General features: G+C 53.5%; 1 pseudogene; it reads left to right on the top strand.

Moving 5' to 3' along the window:
- The first annotated feature begins 21,486 nt into the window (after positions 1-21,486).
- LOC132535023 (5S ribosomal RNA) lies at positions 21,487-21,604 on the top strand (annotated as a pseudogene).
- Positions 21,605-22,663: the final 1,059 nt, after the last annotated feature.

Genomic DNA, 22,663 nt, shown 5'->3' on the forward strand with positions numbered 1-22,663 from the left:
CTGGGTGCTCTGAGGGGGCTGAGAGCATCGTACCACGCTCTGATCTCACCCCATTCAGGCAGCAGGCCTCTGTCAGCAGTGTCTTCTGCCGATACTCTTCCCCAGACTGGATTCTCCTCCTTACACTATCTTTCACAGAGAATTTTTTAATCTGACCAAGTCCAGTTTACAGGGTTTTTTTTTCTTTTAAACTTTTTTTACTGGGGCCGGGTGGTGGCGCACCTGGTTGAGCACACGTGTTACAGTGTGCAAGGGCCCAGGTTCAAGCCCCCGGTCTCCACCTGCTGGGGGAAAGCTTCACAAGTGGTGGAGCAGGGCTGCAGGTGTCTCTCTGTCTCCCTATCTCCCCCTTCCTCTCAATTTCTGGCTGTCTCTATCCAAAAAAATAAAGATTAAATCTTTTTAAAATAATAAAATAAAAATATTTTACTGAGAGAAAGAGAGACTGACTGGCCAGAGCCCTGCTCAGCTTTGGCTGGTGATGCTGTCTCCCTGGCTCACTTACCACCATTTCTTGTTTTAAAAGTTTGCTTATTTTCTGAGAGGCAGAGAGCAAGCGAGACACACACACACACACAGAGAGAGAGAGAGAGAGAGAGGAAGCAGAGTACTGCTCAGCCCCAGGTTGCAGTGGTGCTTGGGACCGTGGGCAGGAAGCCCAGTGCTGCGGCACTGGCCCCACCCCAGCAGTCCCTTCACACAGTGGGCCTGTGCTGCGGTGACCAGACAAGGCCTGGCATAGCCAAGGCCATCTTTGTTTTCTTCTGTGTGGTTTCTTTTTTTTTTAACTTTTTAAAAAAAATTTATCAATGAGAGGGATAGGAGGAGAGAGATAAAGAGCAAGACATCACTCTGGTACATATGCTGCCGGGGATCAAACTCAGGACCTCATGCTTGAGAGTCTAACACTCTTATCTACTGCACCACCTCCCGGACCACTATGTGATTTTCTATGCATGTCACAGTTTTATGTTTTTCGTCGAGGCCTGTGGCCGAGCTGGCATTGACTCTCCGCACTTGGCCTGTGACCGCCCAGTGTTTGAGCATTTGCTGAAAGACCCTCTTTCCTCCACTGCATTGCTGCTGCTCTCTGGCAGACACCAGCCGGGCACACCCATGTGGACTATTTTGGGTCTTCTATTCTGTCCTGTTCACCGACTTGTGTATTCTTCCATCAATACCACGCTCTTCCTTTTTAAGAGGCTTTATTATTTAAGTCCTGTGAGAGTGGGACGAAGAGTGCTTCACAGGAGAGAGAGAAGCCAGGGCACCATACCACTGGTCCGTGCGGCACTGGGGACAGAACCAGGAGCCTCAGGCACGCAAAGCCTGAACCCTGCCCGATCAGCTACCGTCTCCCTAGCACTCAGACCAAACCCTCCGACACAGAAACTACAGTGCCTGCAAAGGACACTACTGTGACTAAAGTCAGCAGCCGGTCAGACATCGCAGAAGGGACAGCCAGCGAGCCTAGAGGCAGAGTGATAGGAAGCAGACAGAATTCAACAGTCCATAGGGCAAAGGAAAGCCATCAGTGGAATGAAAAGAAGAGGAGCTTTGGGCCTCCTTGCCTTTCTTGTTCCTGTCAGGTCTTCACTGTGATGCATTCACCAAAAGCAAAGAGTTTAAAAAGCAGCAAGAAGTAGGTGGTCTGTGACACAGAGAAGAGCCCCTATAAGCCTAGCAACCAAGCCAGAGGATACAGCATAGTGCCTATACAAAAAGACTTGAATGCTGGAGGTTCTGACATCCTAGGTCAAAGAAAAAACAGAAAGCAAGAAAGCAAGAGGGGGTCGGGCAGTAGCACAGTGGGTTAAGTGCACATGGCGCAAAGTGCAAGGACCGGCGTAAGGATCCCGGTTTGAGGGTTTGAGCCCCCGGCTCCCCACCTGCAGGGGAGTCACTTCACAGGCAGTGAAGCAGGTCTGCAGGTGTCTGTCTTTCCCTTCCCTTCTTCCCCTCCTCTCTCCATTTCTCTCTGTCCTATCCAACAACGACGGCATCAATAACAACGATAATAACCACAACAAGGGTACAACAACCAGGGTAACAAAAGGGAAAAAAATGGCCTCCAGGAGCAGTGGATTCATGGTGCAGGCACCAAGCCCAGCAATAACCCTGGAGGCAGAGAGAGAGAGAGAGAGAGAGAGAGAGAGAGGGAGGGAAGGAAAAGGGAAGAAGACTATCAGCCACCAAGTTCTGCAGTAGAAACCATAAAGACAGTTCAAGCTGCCAAGGTACAAACAACAACATTTGCAACATGAATACTATATTCAGTAAAGCTATCCTGTAGAACAGGAAGGAAGGGGGGCCGGGTGGTGGCGCACCTGGTTGAGTGCACATGTGACAGCGCACAAGGACCCAGGTTCAAGTCCCTGGTCCCCACCTGCAGGGGGAAAGCTTCACAAGTGGTGTCTTGTCGGGCTGAGCTTCACTGATGGGAGACAGACGACCCGGGACTCATGGCTGGGTTGTACGCAGTATCTCTTTATTCATGCAGGATGCAGCACAATCTAAGCCGAGCTAAGCTAAACTACAACTACTATACTTGCCAAGTAGGGTGTAAACAGGATGTGACGTAGAGAGGGTGGAGAGAAAAGTGACTGGTGCAAATCAGGGTGTGACAAAGAGAGGGGGCGGAGCAGGCGAGAATTCTACCACTGAACCACCAATGCCCTGGAGGGAGGGTGGTGCTTTATGTAAATATAAAAGTGATTTATGTAAATAGACCGCAGCTTTGAATGGGATCAAACCAATCCCTATACAGGCATACCGGTGCTTGGTGAAGCAGAAGCCAGGGGGAGCTGGCATACTACCCAACAGTGTCTCTCCCTCTCTACCTCCCCCTTCCCTCTCAATTTCTGGCTGTCTCTAGTCAATAATAAATAGATAATAATAAAAAAAAGAAAGAAAGGAGAGGAAGGGAGGGGGTCGGTGGTAGCCCAGTGGGTTAAGCACACATGTAAGGTACGTAAGAACTAACACAAGGATCCCGGTTCGAGCTCCCAGCTCCCCACTGCAGAGGGGTCACTTCACAAGCGGTGAGACAGGGCTGCAGGTGTCTGTCTTTCTTTCTCCTTCTCTATTTCTCTCTGTCCTATCCAATAAAATGGGGAAAATGGCCTCCAGGAGCAGTTGACTCATAGTGCCGGTACCTAGCCTTAGCAATAACCTTGGGAGAAAAAAAAAAAAAAGAAAAAAAAGCCACCCTATCAGCTGGGGCTCTAGTCGAGAGTTCTGAGATTCCCAAACAAACATGATGGACCTAGATCTCAAATAAATCCCTCTCTCCATTGTTATCAGTCATCTCTATCAGGAACAACACAATAGACTCCTTTGTGGCCCCCATAGGACCTTGCCCTCAACTTGGATCAACAATGGTAGAGAATGTTCCATCCTCTGAAGGGAGGCTGGACAATATAGTCTATACTACACCTGAGGAAGATGGGTCCTGATATTGGGGCAGCTTGGAACATTCCTACTCATGACCACAGAATGTGAGCTCAGATCTACAGGGATGCAGAGGTCACATAGGCTCCTAAGCTGAATATGGGCCCCAGATCACATCAAATCGATGGGGTTTACAGTCAACAATATTTATACACCTTTCCCATACTTGGGAGCTACTCTCTTCCCTGATCCAGCTTTCTGGTCCTTTTCCAGCCATGACATCATCTCCTCAGACAGTAACTTGGATCCACCTGCATATCAGATTTCAGGCTCAGGGGGAAAAAGAAAAACTAGTATAGCCACAGGCCCTTTGGAATATAACTAAAATATGCCTACTAGCTATCTACAAAATGGAGGGCCCCCAACTCTTCATCTGCACTATTCCAGCCTTTAAGTCCATGATTAGTCAACAATCTGTTTGGCTTTGTATGTTAACTCTCTTTTCAACCACCAGGTTCCAGATGCTACCATGATGCCAATCAGACTTCCCTGGACAGACAACCCCACCAATGTGTCCTGGAGCCCTGCTTCCCCAGAGCCCCACCCCACTAGGGAAAGAGAGAGGCAGGCTAGGAGTGTGGATCCACCTGCCAACACCCATGTTCAGTGGGAAAGCAATTACAGAAGCCAGACCTTCCACCTTCTGCTCCCACAATGACCCTGGGTCCATACTCCCAGAGGGATAAAGAATAGGAAAGCTGTCAGGGGAGGGGATGGGATACGGAGTTCTGGTGGTGGAAATTTTGTGGAGTTGTACCCCTCTTATCCTGTGGTTTTGTCAATGTTTCCTTTTTATAAATAAAGTAAAAAAAAAAAAAAGGAAAAAAAGGAAGGATACAGACTTTTCCAGGCCAGTGGAAAGTGTCTGAGAAGTTCATGTGTAATAATTCAGAAAATGTGCTTTGCCATCTTTGAACTCATAAACCCTCTGCTTTTTTTTGTCTGTGCTTGGAGAGGCCTCTCCCCTGATTAGAGGTGCAGGAGCAGGAAGAGGGCATGACCCCGCTGCCCGCTGGAAGGCTGGGCTGGGCTTGGCAAGCTCCAGGTTTAGGAGGCAAAGCCAGATCTACCTAATGCCCATGCTGAGTCTTGCTGGAAATGCACTATGGGAGCAAACAGAAACACGAAGCCCGCACACTGAGTAGGTCAGAATGGGCTGTGCTTAGAAGAGCTTTCTGTGCCTCAGAACACGGGCCATGCTTTTCTCAACATCAGATGTTGGACGCTGTTCCCTGGGCTTCAGCTACCAGGGTCTCCCACACCCTTATTCCCTCCACCCAAGCCATTTGCTGGCTCACCATCGGACTATCGGAGGCCCGCTCCCCTCCAGTCAGTCTGACCACAGCGTTCCAGAGAACAGAACCTCCCCACAGCCCTAACAGAAGAAGGACTGGACAGACAAAAGGAAACTGAAGCCAAATCAGTAGGGGTGATGGAACAGAAGCTGCTGGCTGGATCACTGAAATACTGTCAGAAATGAGAGAGAGAGAGAGAGAGAGAGATGACCCCAGGAAGTAGCGTGAGGTCAGGCTGGTTCTGAGCGTGTCCCCTGGTACTGCATATGCTAACGTGATGTCCTCTCCCTCCCTCCCTTGCTCCTTCTCGTATAAACACATTTGAGCTCCAGGAATTGCACTGGGCAAGGACTTCACAGCGTGTGGAATTCCGGGCTGGGAGGCAGCACAGCTAGAGAAGCACGCAATGCTTCATGGGAGAGGCTTCGTGGTCACTTGCTTTTTCTTTTTCTCTTCTTTCTTTCTTCCTTTCTTTCTTCCTAACTTTGATGACAACCTATTTATGTATTTTTGGAAGCTGTTGGTGTCATATCCAAGAATGCACTCTCAAACCCAAATTCATGAAGTTGAACACCTCTGTCTTCATCTAAGAGAGTAACAGTCCTCTGCTTCTTTTACTAATCTTGCCCACTGTTAAAACCCAGCTAGCGCAGTCTCTGACAGCAGCAATGTCTCTTTCTCCCTTCAATCCTCTCAATCTTTGTTCTGTATCTCTGGGACTCTGAGCCCCAGACAACTGCATGTATGTTTATGTGTGTTAGAGCCACAGAGCATGCTTTCACACGCTCGAGCCCCCAGCCGCCACCCAGAGAACCACAAGCAAGGGAAGCTCCACTAGCTGCCAAGGCTGCAGGGCCCCTTCCTTCTCCCCGTCTCTCCCCTCTACCTCGCCCTCCACCTGAGACAACAGTCTTCTGAGAGTAGTGGGATCCTGAAGCATGAAACCCAACTGAAGTCCTGGCGGTGAAGTAAAATAAGAAAGGCAGGTAAGGGAGTTGGGCAGTAGCGCAGCGGGTTAAGGGCACGTGGCTCTAAGCGCAAGGACCGGCATAAGGATCCCAGTTTGAGCCCCCGGCTCCCCAGCTGCAGGGGAGTCGCTTCACAGGCGGTGAAGCAGGTCTGCAGGTGTCTCTCTTTCTCTCCCCCCCCTCTGTCTTCTTCTCCTCTCTCCATTTCTCTCTGTCCTATCCAACAACAACAACATCAATAACTACAACAATAAATCAACAAGGACAACAAAAGGGAATAAATAAATAAATATAAAAAAATTTTTAAAAGAAAAATGCAGGTAAAAGGCTGGGGAGATAGTATAATGGTTGTATGAGACGATTTCCACATCTGAGTCACTAAAGGTCCCACATTCACTGAACCGTAGGACAGAACTGAGCAATGTCCCAGAAAATCCAACCCTCCTTACTTTTTAAAAAGAAAGGTGTGAAAGACGGCCACAAGGCAGCACAAGCCATAAACGCCAGAGGCGCACAGCAGGCCCTGGTGGGAACAGGAGACGGGAAACAGCGCGCAGGGGCCTGTCAGAGACAGTCTGGCGTCTGGTGTGCCGTGAGAGGTGTGCGGCCAGGATGGCAGCCGGAGGTACACAGCCAACAGAGCCCTGGCTGCGCATCGGGCTCCACCTGTGTGGATCAGAAGTTGGGCTGGCAACGGGTTAGGGCAGACGACAGACTCGAGGCTTTGCCGAGACTTCCGGCACCGAGACCTTTCCACGCCCCTGCTGACCCTGCTGCTGGGCAGAGGGCCCACACCACACCCGTCAGAAGTGGGCCGCCCTCGGCCAGAACTGCTCAGAGGATGGCTGGGAGAGGGAGTCCATCTTCTGTCTGGCTAAAGGGCTCGCTGAATGTGGGTCTGAGCAGCAGGACGAGCACAGCCCAGAAGCAAAAATAGCAGCAAGAAAGGGGCCCTGGTCACAGCCCCGCAAGGCGGAGCCTCCGTCCCCGTGCTTGTTTTATGAGACAGGACCGTCCTGTTTCCGTTTTCTGCCGAGGGCGCTCACGTCGTCCATGCTCACTCGCAGCTCAAAGTCCTCCCCAGCGGAGGCCCTTGTGAGTGTGCAGAGAAAGGGGAGGGGAGCCGGTTCCTGCAGGGGCAGACAGTATTTGGTGCCCCTTGGCAGAGCACACAGCAGACGGCCCAGAGGCCGGTGAGCCCACGCTGCCGGTGTGTACGCTGCTCTGGAGGGCACTTTCTCCAGAGAGCTGAAACTTAACTCCTGCCAGACCAGTTCAAAACCATCTCTGTTCAAACACCCGGAGACAAAGATCCTCTTGGCAGCACCCAGACGTGCCAGCCCTCTTCCCCTCCTTTCCGGCTAGATGTCGGGTTTCAGTTTGCTCGGGAAACTGAGAGGTGGGGCCGGGAGCTCGGCTCTGCCAGGCTCTGGGACCTGGTGGCCCCGCATCAGAGGAGAGCTCTCGCACACGCCTGGGGAAGCCCCGTGAAGAGGGAGCAGTGCTGTAGTGGCTTTCCTCTCTGTGACATTTTCTAAATGGAAAAGCACCATGCAGGTGCAAAGTCACAGTCTAAGAAAGTCTCGGCAGAGGGGGTCGGGCAGTAGTGCAGCGGGTTAAGAGCATGTGGTGCAAAGCGCAAGGACCAACAGAAGTATCCCGGTTCAAGGCCCCAGCTCCCCACCTGCAGGGGAGTCGCTTCACAGGCGGTGAAGCAGGTCTGCAGGTGTCTGTCTTTCTCTCCCCCTCTGTGTCTTCCCCTCCTCCGTCCATTTCTCTCTGTCCTATCCAACAATGACAACAACAACAACAACAATAATAACCACAAGGCTACAACAACAAGGGCAACAAAAGGGGGAAAAATGGCCTCCAGGAGCGGTGGATTCATGGTGCAGGCACCGAGCCCAGCAATAACCCTGGAGGGAAAGAAGAAGAAGAAATTCTCAGCAGAGTGGCTCTGGAGCATTCCATGAGAAGGGGGAGGGGAAGGGCTGACTGGTTCCCTCTCCCACTTCCACACACACACACACACACACACACACACACACACACACACACACACACACGCCTCAACCCGATAGGAGGGCGAGGTCGCCTGAACTCAGGCCACTTCCACACCGTAGGGTCCTGATGCTGTTATTAAAGCTGTCTCCTCACTGGACTGTGAGGTCACAGATGCCAGAGAAGCACAAGTGACAGCTAAGTACCGGCAGCCAGCGAGGGAGGCTGGGAACCTGGGCCCCCACACTCCTCCCCGTGGCTTTCTGTTACTCTGCCTCCGCCCCAGAGAGCTGAGCTGGGAGGCTGGGCAGAAGAGAGAGGAGTGGAGGGGCCTCTGCTGTCCTTGATCTCTGGGGGTCACTGGCACAGGGCGAGGGGGCGGTGCGGCTTGGAACGGTTTCCTGCAGACTCATGCGTTTTCCACAGGAACATCTTGATGAGCACCAGCTGTGTGACCCTGGGCTGCGGAGGCTGCCCCCCCTCCGCCCCCACTACCACACACCCAGCCTGCAGCCGACAAGGAGGCATTGTGCTCCACCGCACAGGAGCTGAAGGCAGAGAGAGGGATCTGGTCCAGATGCGGAGTGTGGGCGGAACCCTTGGGCGGCTAGAGCCTGGAGCTAAGCAAACACCAGGCCACAGCCGCCTTCCCTGCCACCAGCTGCTCCCTGGACCCCCTCTGGGAAGGCAGAGGTGTGGGGCCTTGCATGAGGGCGGTCGAGCATGGTGTGGCCATGCAGGGGAGACCCCTGGATGCCTGGGAGGCACAGGCCTTCCGTCAGTCTCTCCAGGGGCTTTCTTCCTCTATGGGTTGAGCAAGAGGGAACCTGCCTAACAGGTCCCAGTACCCCTGCGAGTCTCCATTGTGCAGGGACCCACATCCCCTCTGTGCTAGCTGGTGGGTTTCACTTCCTCATTCCCCAAACCAGCTTGACCACTTACCCAAGGGTTACTGGAGAGACCCTCATCACTTCTCTACCCCCTGCTGTCTTGACCATATAAGGTATCCCTTAACAGACCTCTCCTCGCCCCTACCACCCTTTAAAAGCTCTGCTCTGCTGCACAATAAATATACTATCTCGGCAACGGTGTCCTGGGTGATCTCTGGTCTCTTGCCATGGGCCGCAGAGAGAGATGCCAGCGTACTCATCCCTGCTGCCTCGAATATGATTCTCGCCGGCGCCCGTCTCTGGTGGCCAACAGAACGGTCATGCTGGGGGATCCAGACCTGAGACAGGCCCCCTAAAGGAAAGTCCCAGCACAGGAGGAGTCAGAGCCGGGGTCCCCGCTATGCCAGCGACCAGGCGTCGGGCAGGACAAGTCACCCATGCAGAGCCCCCGAGCGAGCTTCGCTTTTGCAGCCGTAAAAGGAAAAACGTAACGCACAACACAAACACACATCCTGAGGACTTCTAAAAGCAGCACGTGGGGCGGGGTAGAGAGCGTAATGGTGATGCAAAGAGGTTCTCACACCCAAGGCTCCAAAGTCCCAGGTTCAATCCCCTGCACCACCAAGAGCCAGAGCTGAGCAGGGCTCTGGTTAAGAAAAAACATTAAGACCAAATAAAAGCAGCACTAGGGAGACAGACAGCATAACAGTCATGCAAAGTACTCTCAGGCCTGAGGCTCTGAGGTCCCAGGTACCTCAACCCCTGGCCCCGCCATAGCCAGACTGAGCACTGCTCTGATATAAAGCACAATGAAATAAGGGTAGCACGTCCCCCTCAGAATAAGCCCCCTCCAGGTGTGCCCCCACCTTCCTGAGGCTCTCGGCTGGCTCTGGAAGCCAGTCCCCCCCCAGGAGACACCCCCACCCTGGCTCTGCTGCTTCGGATCCTTGTGACATCACGCTGACCTCACACTGCCGGCTCTCCAGAGCAGCAATCCACCCACCTGGGCATGGGCTGGTCCTCCCATGGTCACAGCCTACGGCGGTGCAAACAGGAAGGGTGACAGTGTTCACTCAGGATGAAATGGGCAGAACTGGAGGGGATGATGCTACGTGGAAAAAGTAACGAGGTGACAGAGAAGTCTCAGGTAATCTTGCTCACATCTGGAATATAGATAACCAAAGTAGACAGCTCTGAGAAAAGAAAAGAAAGAAAAAAAAGAAAATAAACAGTAGTCAGACTGTCTCACAGACTCTGAAAACTAAAGTGATTGTCAGAGGGGTGGGGACACAGGAACCCTGGTGGTCCCCACGTATGTAGGTGTGAGACTGTATGCTTACAACCGTATGTCATCTAAACCAATGTTACCTTTATATTTAAGAAATGAAAAAGAGGGGGCCAGGTGGTGGCGCAGTGAATTAAGCACACATGGCACGAAGCGCAAAGTACGGATCCAGGTTCGAGCCCCCGGCTGCCCACCTGCAGGGGAGTCGCTTCACAAGGAGGTGAAGCAGGTCTGCGGGTGTCTGTCTTTCTCTCCCACTATGTCTTCCCCTCCTCTCTCCATTTCTCTCTGTCCTATCTAACAACAACAACATCAGCAACAACTACAGTAATAACAACTACAACAAGTGCAACAACAAGGGCAAATGGAAATTTGGAAAAATAGCCTCCAGGAGCAGTGGATTCCTAGTGCAGGCACTGAGCCCCAGCAATAACCCTGGAGCCAAAAAAAAGAAAAGAAAGAACGAAATGAAAATGAAGTGAGGTGTTCTTGTAAGCCATGAGAGCAGGAAGGGCCCAGGAGTGGTGGCAGGAGCCCCTGCCCTCAGCCCAGCTGCTGCCCTTTGTTCCCACTGAGTCACTTTCCCTTCTTCTGTTTGATCCCCACTGTCTGCTTCCTAAGGAAAGGCTAATCTGGGACCTCCTGCACCCAAGGGTGTCAAGGGCAGGCTGCACTTCCCTGAATGTGCTGCGGGTGGCTCCTAGCTGGGCGCAGCCAGACCCTCCCTGGACATGGCTGTGTGCCTGGCTCTTGGGCTCGGGATCCCAGCAGGGACATCTCTACACTCTGTGCGCTGAGAGGCCCTGAAGGCACATCTTCCCCACAGCACCTGCCCCGCTGCTGCCTCACTGCAGACCCAGTGTGGGTCCTCCTCCTGGAAGCCCGTTTCTGCCCCCCACGCCAAGGGGTGGGTGAGCGCCCAGCCAGCCACCTGCCACCCACTCTTCAGTAAGGAACACTGGTTTCTTTCTCTGAGCACTTGCCATCTATCTCCAGCTTATCCTCATTCAATTTTTTTTTTAAGATTTTGTTTTTAATGAGAAAGACAGAAGGAGAGAGAGCAAGAACATGTGCTGCCAGGGATTGAACTGGGGACCTCATGCTTGAATGTCCAGTGCTTTATCCATTGAGCCACCTCCCGGACCACCATTCGATTTTTTTTTTTTTAACATTTTTGTTTTTCTTTCTTGGCCATCTCGGGGGCTTCAGTGCTCCAGACTAGTGTTCTTAGACAGAGACAGAGAGATAGAAAGAGAGGGTTGTCACCGCACCCAAGCCTCCTCCCGTGAAACAGGGACCCAGCTCAACCCTGGACCTCATACACCACAATTGAGCTGTTTTGCCAGTCCTGTCCTGTTTTTAATCCGAATGCTAACCCCTATCTACAGTGTCTGCAACTGCAGACATCCTACTGAATAATCTTCAAGTACTATGTACTGGATGATACCGAAAGACCGTCAGTAAGTATGTGACCTTTCCCTGTTTTTCGTCTCCCTGTTCTGCTTCTCTTCCAAAGCCGACCAAGTTAACATCTGCCTTCATCCCTGCAGTCTGCTGCTCTGCTAAATGGTCTTCCTCCTCCCGGTTTTGGAGAGGGCATCTGTTTCTACCTCCCTCAAAACACAATACTGTGATTCCGGGGGAGATGTCAACGACAGTTCCCTCACACCAGCACGCGCAAACACACACACACACACACACACACACACACACACACACACACACTCTGTAGGGCTGGGAAAAGGTCAGGGTCGAAGGCCAGCCCAGTGACAGTGTCTGAGCCAAGCAGGAACTCTGAGTCACTTTCCCTTCAGCTCATCTGAATCCCACCATCTGCTTCCCAGAAAGGACTAATCTGGGACTCTTTGCAGCTGAGGGTGCCAGGGTGACCCACGCCGCTGGAGGGCAGGAGGCCTGGAGAGCACGCTGTTTGTCCCTCCTCGGGGTCACTGGTTTGCACTGCAAGATGTGTTCTTTGAAAACCACTTGTTTCCAGTGACTCATTCTGAAATCACCAATTTCACCTTCCTGGGCTTTGCATTGTTCCCACCTTCAAACACACTCTCCCGGAGACAGGAAGAATCCAGAACTGTTATTGTTCACGTCTTGAATAATACGCTCTGACTTCACCTCATGAGAACATAAAACCCAGTCTGGAAACAGGTGGCCCTGCCGGCTGGCTGCTTCACCCAGGAGTGAGCTCTACTCAGCATTCCTGGGAGAGGCTCTCTTGCAGTCGGCACCCCACAGTCAGCATCAGTCCAGTGCAGCCGGGCAGACTGGCCTGGTCTCCTCAGGGCTGAAAGCGGTCCCTCAGATGCTGAGCAGGGACCCACAGGAGGGAGGTGGAGAGGCCTGGGACCCTACAGAGGGGCTGGGTGGCGCCTTCTGGAGCTTCAGACCTTCTTTCTGCACTGAGACCAGTGACAGCAGGCCGGATGTGAAGAAATGGGTTCCCAGTGGGAAGGCCTGAAGTGAGACACAACCTGGGGGTTTGAGTTTGCAAGGCCCAGAGGCAAGGCAGACATTTTGGGTGAATCTTCTACAAGGGCAGTGACAGGTGTGAAGGGAGCTGACGGATGCCTGCTCTCAGCTGGCAAAGGCACATGGGCAGGAAGAAAGGCCTGCAGGGCTGAGGGCTGCGGCTCGGGTGAGGAATGGTCATGCGGGGTGAGGGGGAAATGCAGTCTGTCGGGAGGCTGCCTGGGGCAGTGGGAAGGGTCCTGGGATCTGGCCTGAACGTCCAGTCGGGTTGGCTGCTCCTGGGCCATTTTCTGTGCTGGGGAAGACCGAGGACACACAGGTTCTGGGGGGAGGGAAGTGGAGAGCGCAGCACTGGGTGTGTTTATTCAGTGCCCCCCCCAATATGGCCACTCCCAGCTCTCCAGGAACAACCAGTCTGCTCTGAGAAATACCTCCAAGAGGTACCAGCTTTCCATCTGATTTTCCCCTCTCGGGGGCCATCCTGGTCCTCCTCCTAAGACCCATGTCCTCTCTGGACAGACAGACAGTTTACAGCCCTCCCACTCCATGGGCTCCTGTCAGCAGCCCTCTGCAGCCCTCTGGCTCTCTCCATTTACCTGTAGATTTCACAGGCGTGATACCAGCTGCGCCACCCACCGCCCAGCCCAGCCCCCAGGAGATGCATTTTTATAACAGGGCTTTAGAAGCATTGCGGCGTCCTTCCCCCAAACAACAGAGCCTCTCGGGAAGTGCTCTCGACACCCTTCTGACCCGAGTCCCCTCAGGCCTTCTGAGAACCCGGAGACTAAGGCTTCTTGACCGTCAGCCCTGCCCAGCCAGCACCCTGGCACCGCTGCCACAGGCTGTCACTGCCACCTGCCACCCAGCTTAGTCCACCACGGTGACTGCCAGGCGGGGAAAGAAAGCAGGAGTCATGCCAAGGCCTCAAGAGCTGGGAGAGTGGCATGAACACAAACACACACACACACACACACACACACACTTTCATATTAACTGGAATCAAGGCTGTCCCTAAACAGTAGTGTTCAAATGCGCTCAACAGCTCAACAGAAGCTAAGAACTGATGACGGGGGGGGGGGGGGGGAGTGGCGCAGCGGGTTAAGCGCACGTGGTGCAAAGCGTAAGGACCGGCAGAAGGATCCTGGTTTGAGTCCCCGGTTCCCCACCTGCAGGGGAGTCACTTCACAAGCGGTGAAGCAGGTCTGCAGGTATCTTTCTTTCTCTCCCCCTCTGTCTTCCCCTCCTCTCTCCATTTCTCTCTGTCCTATCCAATAACAAACATCAAGAACAATAATAACCACAATAAGGCTACCACAACAAGGGCAACAAAAGGGGGGAAAAATGGCCTCCAGGAGCAGGCACTGAGCACCAGCAATAACCCTGGAGGCAAAAAGAAAAAGAAAAAAAGAACTGATGATGCCATGGTCCAGGAGGTGGCACAGTGATAAGGCACTGGACTCTCAAGCATGAGGTCCTGAGTTCAATCCCTGGCAGCACATGTACCAGAGTGATGTCTGGCTCTTTCTCTCATTTCTCATGAGTCAATAAATAAAAAAAAAATAAACTACGACGCCAGGCAGGAAACAGCAGTGGGTGGAGGACGTGCCTCCTGTACCCTGGGCTTGATCCCCGGGACAGCCTGAAGCCCTGTGGCTGGCAGTGGAGGAGCTCCGTGGATGGGGGACCCATGCCATGGTGCCCCTGCCTGCCCTCCCTCTGTGTGTGGCTCTCCCTCTCCCCCCTCTAATTCACAGAATTTAAAAATGGGGGCAGGGACGCTGCTTGGGGAAAACATCCCTGCCTGAGACCCTGGATTCACTCCTTGGAGTCACATCGGAAATGAAAAGTGGACAGGGAAAGCAGGGCTACACTCTGCAGGCACGAGCCAAGCAGAGAGGGGTGCTGGGGGCCTGGGTCCCTCTCTGCGCCAGGCCTGGGCCAGTGCTCCCTCTCAGGGTGGAGGCCAGGCACTGAGGAGACGCCAGGGGACGGCTCGGCACAAAGGGCTGCCCTGCTCATGGAGCTCAGCACCGCCAGGCAAAGAGCAGGTGTTGGCGGGACAGCAGACAGGCTCCAGGCAGGCGCCCTCTTTTGTGTCCTAGGCCCCAGCGTGGATGCTGAGCTCCAGGGCCTCCCTCCACAACCCTCTACTCTCGGCCCCAAGGGCTCTGACGGTGCTCTCAGGGGACGCGTGTCCCGGTGTCAGCGCACCAGGGGAGCACCAGAGCTCGGAGTGCTCGCAATGCCCGCAGGCTCTCAAGGAGGCCATCTGGATGCACCAGGACCTCAGCATGTGTGGCTTTGCCACTCTCGCTTTTTCAGAGAGAAGGCACAGCACCAGAGCTGCCCGAGTGCTGGGTGCTCCTGGGTGACACGCACGGCAGGGTGCTCACCCTACAGTCCACCCCGTTGCGTGTGCGTGAGCTGCAGCCCCATGCTCCTGGGCTGCCTGTCCATTCAGACAGAGAAGCAGAGATGGGGTAAGCACAGAGGACCAGAGCCGCCCCAGTGCCGGGTGCTCCCATGGGTGCCGTGGCTGCAGGCGTGCTGTGTGAGGAGCTGCTCCCAACCCCGGAGGCCCGCTGGGGGGGGGGGGGAGCTCTCAGCCGCCTGCCACCTGCTCAGGTCCAGAGACTCGGGGTCCTCCGCACCCCTCGGCCCCCAGGCAAGGGCTGACAGGGAAGCTGAGTGCTGTGCAGAGCCTGGGTCGGACGGGGAGGAATCCGGCCCACCTCGGGCTGCCTCTGGGACAGAGGGGAAGTGAGACTGTGATCGGCGCCCTCCTCAGCACCACGATGTTCTCAGGGTCCCCACCAAGGGGATCCGGGGCCCCGCTGTGCAGCAGGCGCCGTCCCTGCTTCGGCAGTCCTGAGGACAGGATATCCTGGTCAAGAGAAAAGCAGCAGCTAGCCTGAGGTCGGCAGCTCTAATCAGCCTTCCTCCCACGTTCCATCTCTGCTTTTTGAAAGCATACACGATCACAGATTCTGGCTCTAGGCCCAGAAAACGGCCTTTGAAGCTGTGACTTCATGTCTGGCACGTTCTAGTGGCCATCAGAAAGGATGTCCAGGCCCCAGCTTTGCTGACCGGTCTGGCTCCCGGTGGCCCACAGTATTGGTAGGAAAAGTAATGGCTTCCACCCCAGAGGTTAAGCCTGAGGAGCCTGTGCTCTGTGAGGTCTGAGTTGGCCACAGAGTGTGAGAGAGCCTGGGATCACCAGCCCAGAGGGAAAACAGGAAACCCAGTCAGGCTGGATGTCAAGCTACATGAGTCCACCTGGGATCTCCAGTCAGGCTTCAGTGACTGACCACGGGTGTGGGACACTGTAGGCTTTGGGTAGTACAGCACCACATCACAGCATACCACAGCACACCACAGCAACACACCACACCATCACACAACACAGCACACACAGCACCACACACCACAGCACACCACAGCACACCACAGCACCACACCACACCATCACACACCACAGCACACCACACCATCACACACCACACACACCACACACACCACAGCACCACACACCACCACATACCACAGCACCACACACCACAGCACCACAACACACCACCACACACACCACACACCACAGCACCACACACACCACAGCACTACACACCACAGCACACCACCACACACCACAGCACAGCACTACACACCACACCACAGCAGCACAGCACAGGACCACAGCACCACACTACACCACACCACAGCACCACACCACACAGCACACACACCATAGAACCACACCACACCACACAGCACACCACAGCACCACACACACCATAGAACCACACCACAGCACCCACTAGCCAAGTTTCCTGGTCCTCTCACAACTCAAAAGAGCCTGCTCCCTTGCTCTCCCACCCCCACGTGTTTTCCAGTAGCCACCTGAGTTCTCACGAAGCCCAAGAGCCATTTTTGCCGTGTTTTGCCAGTTCATTTGCTCTAGTTATTTTTCTCCATTCTTCCTTCCTTCCTTCCTTCCTTTCTTTTTCTTTTGCTTCCAGGGTTATCTCTTGAGCTTGGTGCTGGCAACTACGAATCCGCAGCTCCCAGAAGCCTTTCTTTCCCATTATATTGGACAGAGACAGAGACACACTGGGGGGGGGGAGAGCGGGAGAGACACCTATAGCCCTGCTTCACCACTCGTGAAGGGCCCCCCTGCAGGTGGGGACCGGGGGCTTGAGCCCAGATCCTTGTGCAGTCCTCACGCTTAGTGCTCTGTGCACTAAAAGGGTGCACCACCGCCCGGGCACCGTTTCGGCTACTAGTACCCCGACTCCGAGTGAAGCCACGGTCCTTCCTTCCTGGTTCCTGTTCCCAGCAGAGTCACCTCACTCCCTCCCCGTCCACCCAATAGCACACCTTCCTCTTCTCCACAGACCAGGACTTTCCCGTGTGCAAACCCTACCAACTTCTTCATCTGCTGTAGCCGTTCTTGCATTTCTTCTGTGTGGCTGCCTTTCAACACCATTCTGTGGCCTTCCCCTGGGTCTACCTTGCCTTAGTACTTGGTGTCACTACCTCACGTGTATGGTGTAGACTCAGCCGACTCAGTACTCCCCAGAGAGCTCAGAGCACCCAGCATGGATGCCGCGTCACCCCCAAGGCCGAGGCTCACCCACGCCTGCTGCTGGCAGGAAGAACAAGCGAGACCTCGCAGGAGGCTGTGAGGGAAGACACAGCAGTTGGCAGGGCGCACAGCAGAGCGTGCGGGGGAGACACAGGGGCACTGCAGGGCAGGGGGCTGGAAATGAGCTCAAGGGGCCAGCAGGCAGGGGAGGGGAGGCCGTGACTCTGAGCCTGGGCAGAGAGGAAGGGCCAGCAAGCAGGGGAGGGGAGGCCGTGACTCTGAGCCTGGACGGCAGACTGCGCTCAGACTCAGTGCTTCCCAGCACACTCAGCCCTCAGAAGCCAAGTCAGAGACCCACGGGGGAGAACTGGCAAGATATGACAGAGAGATCCCAGTCATATGTGACACAGAGTCACGGAGTCACCTCAGAACCGGTGTTGCATCCAAATTCGACCTCGGTATAGCTTTGCACTAAGAGTCCCCTGTTCCATCTGCTCTAAAGTTTCCCCCTGGGAGAAAGAAACCAGCTAACGCAGAGTGACACTGTGAGACAAGTGCTTGGTAGCTGAGAGTGTGTGTGTGGGGCAATCAAACAGAGAGATATTAAGTGGCAGGCAAGCTGGAAGAAGTCCCACTCTACAGCCAACCCAGAACAACAGCTGCAGCGGAGCGCGCTGGTCGGGTGGGCGGCAGGAAGCAGAAGCGCCTCAGGCACCTCTCTGCCCACACCTTGACTCTGGCCCCACTCTCTCCCCGCCCCGTCAGGCCGTAGGAATCCTGAGGCATGCGGAGAGGAGGGGTGAGACCATCAGCAGAGCGAGTAAGATCGGGTGGGATGAGGACTGGATGAGGCGCCTCCACCCACCACGTATTTGTCTTGATTGTTACACGTCTCGCTGCAGCCATCTTGGTTTTCATGAGGGTGAGAGGTAGTGACGTCTGCCCGGCAGGCTTGACGTGGACATCCGTAAGCTCACCTGTGTGCAGTGCTATTAAATAAAGGCTAGTGGGCCTTTACTTATGATGAGCCATTTATAACTATCCATGATTTTTTTTAAGCAAATAAAAACGTCCAACTAGGGGCCGGGTGGTGGCACACCTGGTTGAGCGACATGTTACAGTGCGAAAGGACCCGGGTTCCAGCCCCTGGCCCCCACCTGCAGGGGGAAAGTTTTGCAAATGGTGAAGCAAGGCTTCAGGTGTCTGTCTTCTCCTTCCCTCTCAATTTCTGTCTGTTTCTATCCAATAAAAAAAAGTTAACTAAAAAATTTTAAAGAGTCCAACTTTCCCCACTGTTTTCACTGTACCTTGTTTTTTGTTTTTTGGTTTTTTTGCCTCCAGGGATATTTCTGGGGCTCAGTGCCTGCACCATGAATCCACTGCTCCTGGAGGCCATTCCCCCCCCCCACTTTGTTGCCCTTGTTGTTGTAGCCTTATTGTAGTTATTATTGTTGTTATTAAAGTTGTTCACTGTTGGATAGGACAGAGAAAAATGGAGAGAGGAGGGGAAGACAGAGAGGGGGAGAGAAAGACAGACACCTGCAGACCTGCTTCACCACCTGTGAAGTGACTCCCCTGCAGGTGGGGAGCCAGGGGCTCAAACAGGATCCTTACGCCTGTCCCTGTGCTTTGCACCACATGCGCTTAACCCGCTGCGTTACCACCCGACCCCCCCTTGTTTTCATTTGTACCAATTTGCCCTGGTCTGCACTGAAAGGATGTTCTGGGTTGTGCATTTGCCATCAGTTTGTGGGAAAGGAAGTTCTCAGAGGGAAGCTGTGTGTCTGGTGGTGTCACTGGCAGAGGATCTAGAAAGTCAAGCACAAACAACCTGCCTGAGTTACTTGCTTCCACATGGAAATTTCCAGGCGGTTTGGGCTTCTGTGACTCCACGGCAGCAGCACAGGGACGAAGGAGATGGACTTGCTGCGGGGCTGGGCTCCTTCCCTCCTCCCCTCACCTCCAGCTTCACCTTGGAGACCAGACTGAGTGCTGGCCCACCCTGTCCAGGGAGTCACGGCAGAGGGAATGGCTGTGCCACTCCATCTTCACGTGACGGCGTCTCTAGTCGCTCTCCTCAAAGGTGTTTTTAGCGTGACTGAAGACACTGAGAGCTTTTAGGTAATCCGACTGCTAGCCAGAAAGCCCTTGAGGCTAAATATATACCAGGGTTATCACTGGGGCTTGGTGTTGGCATTACGAATCCACCGCTCCCCAGCGGCCATTTTTCCTTTTTCTTTTTCTTTCTTTCTTTCTTTCTTTCTTTCTTTCTTTCTTTCTTTCTTTCTTTCTTCATTCTTTTCTTTCTTTCTTCCTTGCTTTCTTTTTTCCCCTATTTTTCATTTTGATAGCACAGAGAGGAATTGAGAGAGAAGTGACAATAAAGAGAGAAAAACATAAACACCTGCAGACCTGCTTCACCACTTGTGAAGCTTCCCCCCGCAGGTGGGGAGCAGGGACTCGAACCTGGGTCTTTGTCCATGATATGTGTGCTTAACTGGGTGTGCCACCTCCCAGGCCCCTTTCTCTTTCTCTCTCCCTCTCTCTCTCTCTCTCTTTTCCCCAAAGGCATGTTTTATTCCTGTTTAATGAGCCAGTGAGAAACCAGAGCATGGCTCAGCCCTGGCATATACTTGCCGGTTCCGGGGACTGAATCTGGGACCTGTGAGGCCACCGACATGCAAGTCCTGTGTTTAACACTGAGCTATCTCTCCAGTCAGAAGATCACACTCTTCCTCAGTTTACACATGGGGAAACTAAGACAAGAAAGACTCAGTCACTGGCCTGGGGTTACCTGGTTCTCCCAGAGCAGAGGCCACGTTTGAACCCACACCTGCCTGACGGCAAGCCCTTGGCACTGAGTCACCTCCTCCGCCAGGCTGCAGTGGGGACCAACCTGCATGGGGCCGCAGGTGCTTCTAAAGGAGCTTTTGAAAACAAGGCATAAACATGGGATCCAGTTCACCCTCCCCCCTCAGGTGGGCTGAAAATGAGGGGATACTGAGTCAGAGGCTTCGTGTCAGAGTGCACTGCCTGACTGCCTCTCAGGAAACGAAACCAAAGATGTCTCTGTGTTGCCTCCTTCCTGTGACTCAGAGAGAAAGCAGTAATAACCCAAACCCCAAATCATCTGTTGTGGACTCCCTCTCCCTCTGCTCTCCCGGCATCTAAAGGAGCTGAACAGTAATGAACACATTGCAAAGATAGAGCAGTGGTCCGGGGCAAGTGTGCAGGGCCCCCGGCCGTGTGTGGCTCCCAGCCTTGGCACCCTCTTTCTGGGAAGCCTGGCACTGCAGTCTGGGCGGAAGTGTTTGCATGTGGGTGGCAGACACTGCAGACAGCTGCAGAAGGCTCGAACGCTCAGGGCCTGGGGGCTGGCTGGCGTCCTAAGAGAAAGACAGATGTTTCCTCAAAAGACAAATTTTAGAGCAAGTCACCTGCCATCCCACGCGCACTTGCTTCCTCAGCCGCATCTTAGACCACTCGTGCCGACCCCCGGCCTCTGTGACAACGTCACGTCTCCCCGTCTAGCCCAGTTTCGGTAGAGACCCAGGAAGGCCTGTACGAGTGGTGCCTGTCCTTGGGTTTGTTTGGCTGTTTGTTTCCAAGATACCTCCATGTTCTAGGAGCGTGACCTTTGCTCACATGCCGTGGTCCCTGTGGGGAAACCCTTTGCTCTGAACCTTCTACCCGAGATCAGTCTGCTAGCAATCACTTTGAATACAGCGTCTCTGCTCTTGGCTTGACGGTGAGGACAAGTACAGTGCGGCAGGTCCCATATGGTAGACCCTAACCATGGATTTTGCACAAAAACAAGCTCCAGACCAACTTGGTTATAATAATGATCACCCACTGCCTTTTCAAACTCTGAGGCCACATGGAATCTCCCTTAATCTCTTTAAAAATCCGTGTTTCTCCCAGTCCCGGAACCTCTGGGACTTGGCTTGTATTTCTGATGTTTCTCCTCTCGATCCCCTTACCCTGTGACCCCCCCCAAAATCAATGCAACCAGTGCCACCAGGCCGCCTTAGGCTGCCACTGCCTTTTGGCTTCAGATTGTATCCAGAGACACCAAGCCAGAGGTGTCAACATTCCAGCTCCAATAATCTGACGAGACCTTTCCTAACACCTGTGGCTGCCTAGATCTATGTTCAATGACGCACTCTCTGGCAGAGCTACAGACCCTAGATAAAGCCCGGCCTAGCGGACTGGGCACTTGTGTACACACATCCATAGCTGGGGGCAACTATCTGCCTCAAGGTCAGCGTGCTTAACAGTCTGTGTGCTCAGACTTGCACAGGATAAGCTCGGCAAGACGGAGAAAGGCCTAAGGAAGGCACTGTGCAACTCCTCCCCCTTTCCTCTGGCTGCTTCTATCCGATAAATAAATAAATAAACAAGCATAATAAAAAATTTTTTAAAAGTGTCCACCCTACAGGCCTGTCCATGTACAGCTGTAGATGTATCAGGGGTCTGTTCCTCTCCTCACTCACGTATACACGTCTGTACACGCGGCACAAGGGAAGACACAGTCTACGGCCATACCACCCGGAAAGGCCCGACCTCGTCTGATCTGGGAAGCTAAATAGGGTCGGGCCCGGTTAGTACGTGGATGGGAGACCGCCTGGGAATACCGGGTGCTGTAGGCTTAAACAAAAACTGAAAAAGATATGAGTGAAAATGTCTGTATCACACATGTATGTTTACCTATACTACAACTATGGTACCCGTGGCTCTTTATTTCCAAAGAAAAACAGCATTTCTAGAATTTTTTGTTTTGCCTCCAGGGTTATCGCTGGGGCTCGGTGCCTGCACTATGAATCCACTGCTCCCTTTTTTTCCCCTCTTTTGTTGCCCTTCTTTATCATTGTTGTTATTATTGTTGCTTTTGGATAGGACAGAGAGGACAGGAAGACAGAGAGGGGGAAAGACAAGACACCTGCAGACCTGCTTCACCACTTATAAAGTGACCCCCTGCAGGTGGGAAGCTGGAGGCTCGAACTGGGATGCTAATTTGTGCATCGCGCCATGTGCGCTTAGCCTGCTGCGCTATCACCCGGCCCCCATAGAATTTTTAAACTGCAAATGCAAAACTAAAAGCTAAAAACACCATGCAGCCCAGGCAAAGCTTTCTAACTGCTCGTTATACGGGATAGCAAGTGACTAAACGCACACGTCTGAGCCATTTGGAAATGTCACCAAAGTTAGCACCACGGTCTACTCTTTCATTCCTTCTTAGAGCAGGTGACAGCTGCTGCTAGCCAGACAGCGATCAAGGATGAGGCGGTGCACCACGTCTAGTCACCATCCCTCCACCTCTCTGACAGCCCACTGCCCGGGCCAGCACCCACAGGGCTCAGGACCCTACTCAGCAAACCAGAGGATGCGTCTTTCAATTAATTAACTTATTTATGACCAAGGTTATCGCTGGGGTTCGGTGCTAGCACTATAGATCCACCGCTCCTGGTGGCCATTTTCCCTTCCCTTTTTTTTGCTTTATGTGGTAAGATAGAAACTGAGAGGAGAGGTGACACAAGTACGGGCACCTAGGGTCTGTCTTTCTCTTTGTCCATCTCCCACCCTTTCTCAATTTCTCTTTGTCCTAGCCAATTAAAGAAAAAAAAAGGAGTGGGGGATGGCAGCCTAGAGTGGTGGATTTGCAGTACTGGCACCGAGCCCCAATGACCACCCTGGTGGCATTAAAAAGA

This window comes from Erinaceus europaeus, chromosome 20, assembly GCF_950295315.1.
Source record: "Erinaceus europaeus chromosome 20, mEriEur2.1, whole genome shotgun sequence".
Classification (NCBI taxonomy): domain Eukaryota; kingdom Metazoa; phylum Chordata; class Mammalia; order Eulipotyphla; family Erinaceidae; genus Erinaceus; species Erinaceus europaeus.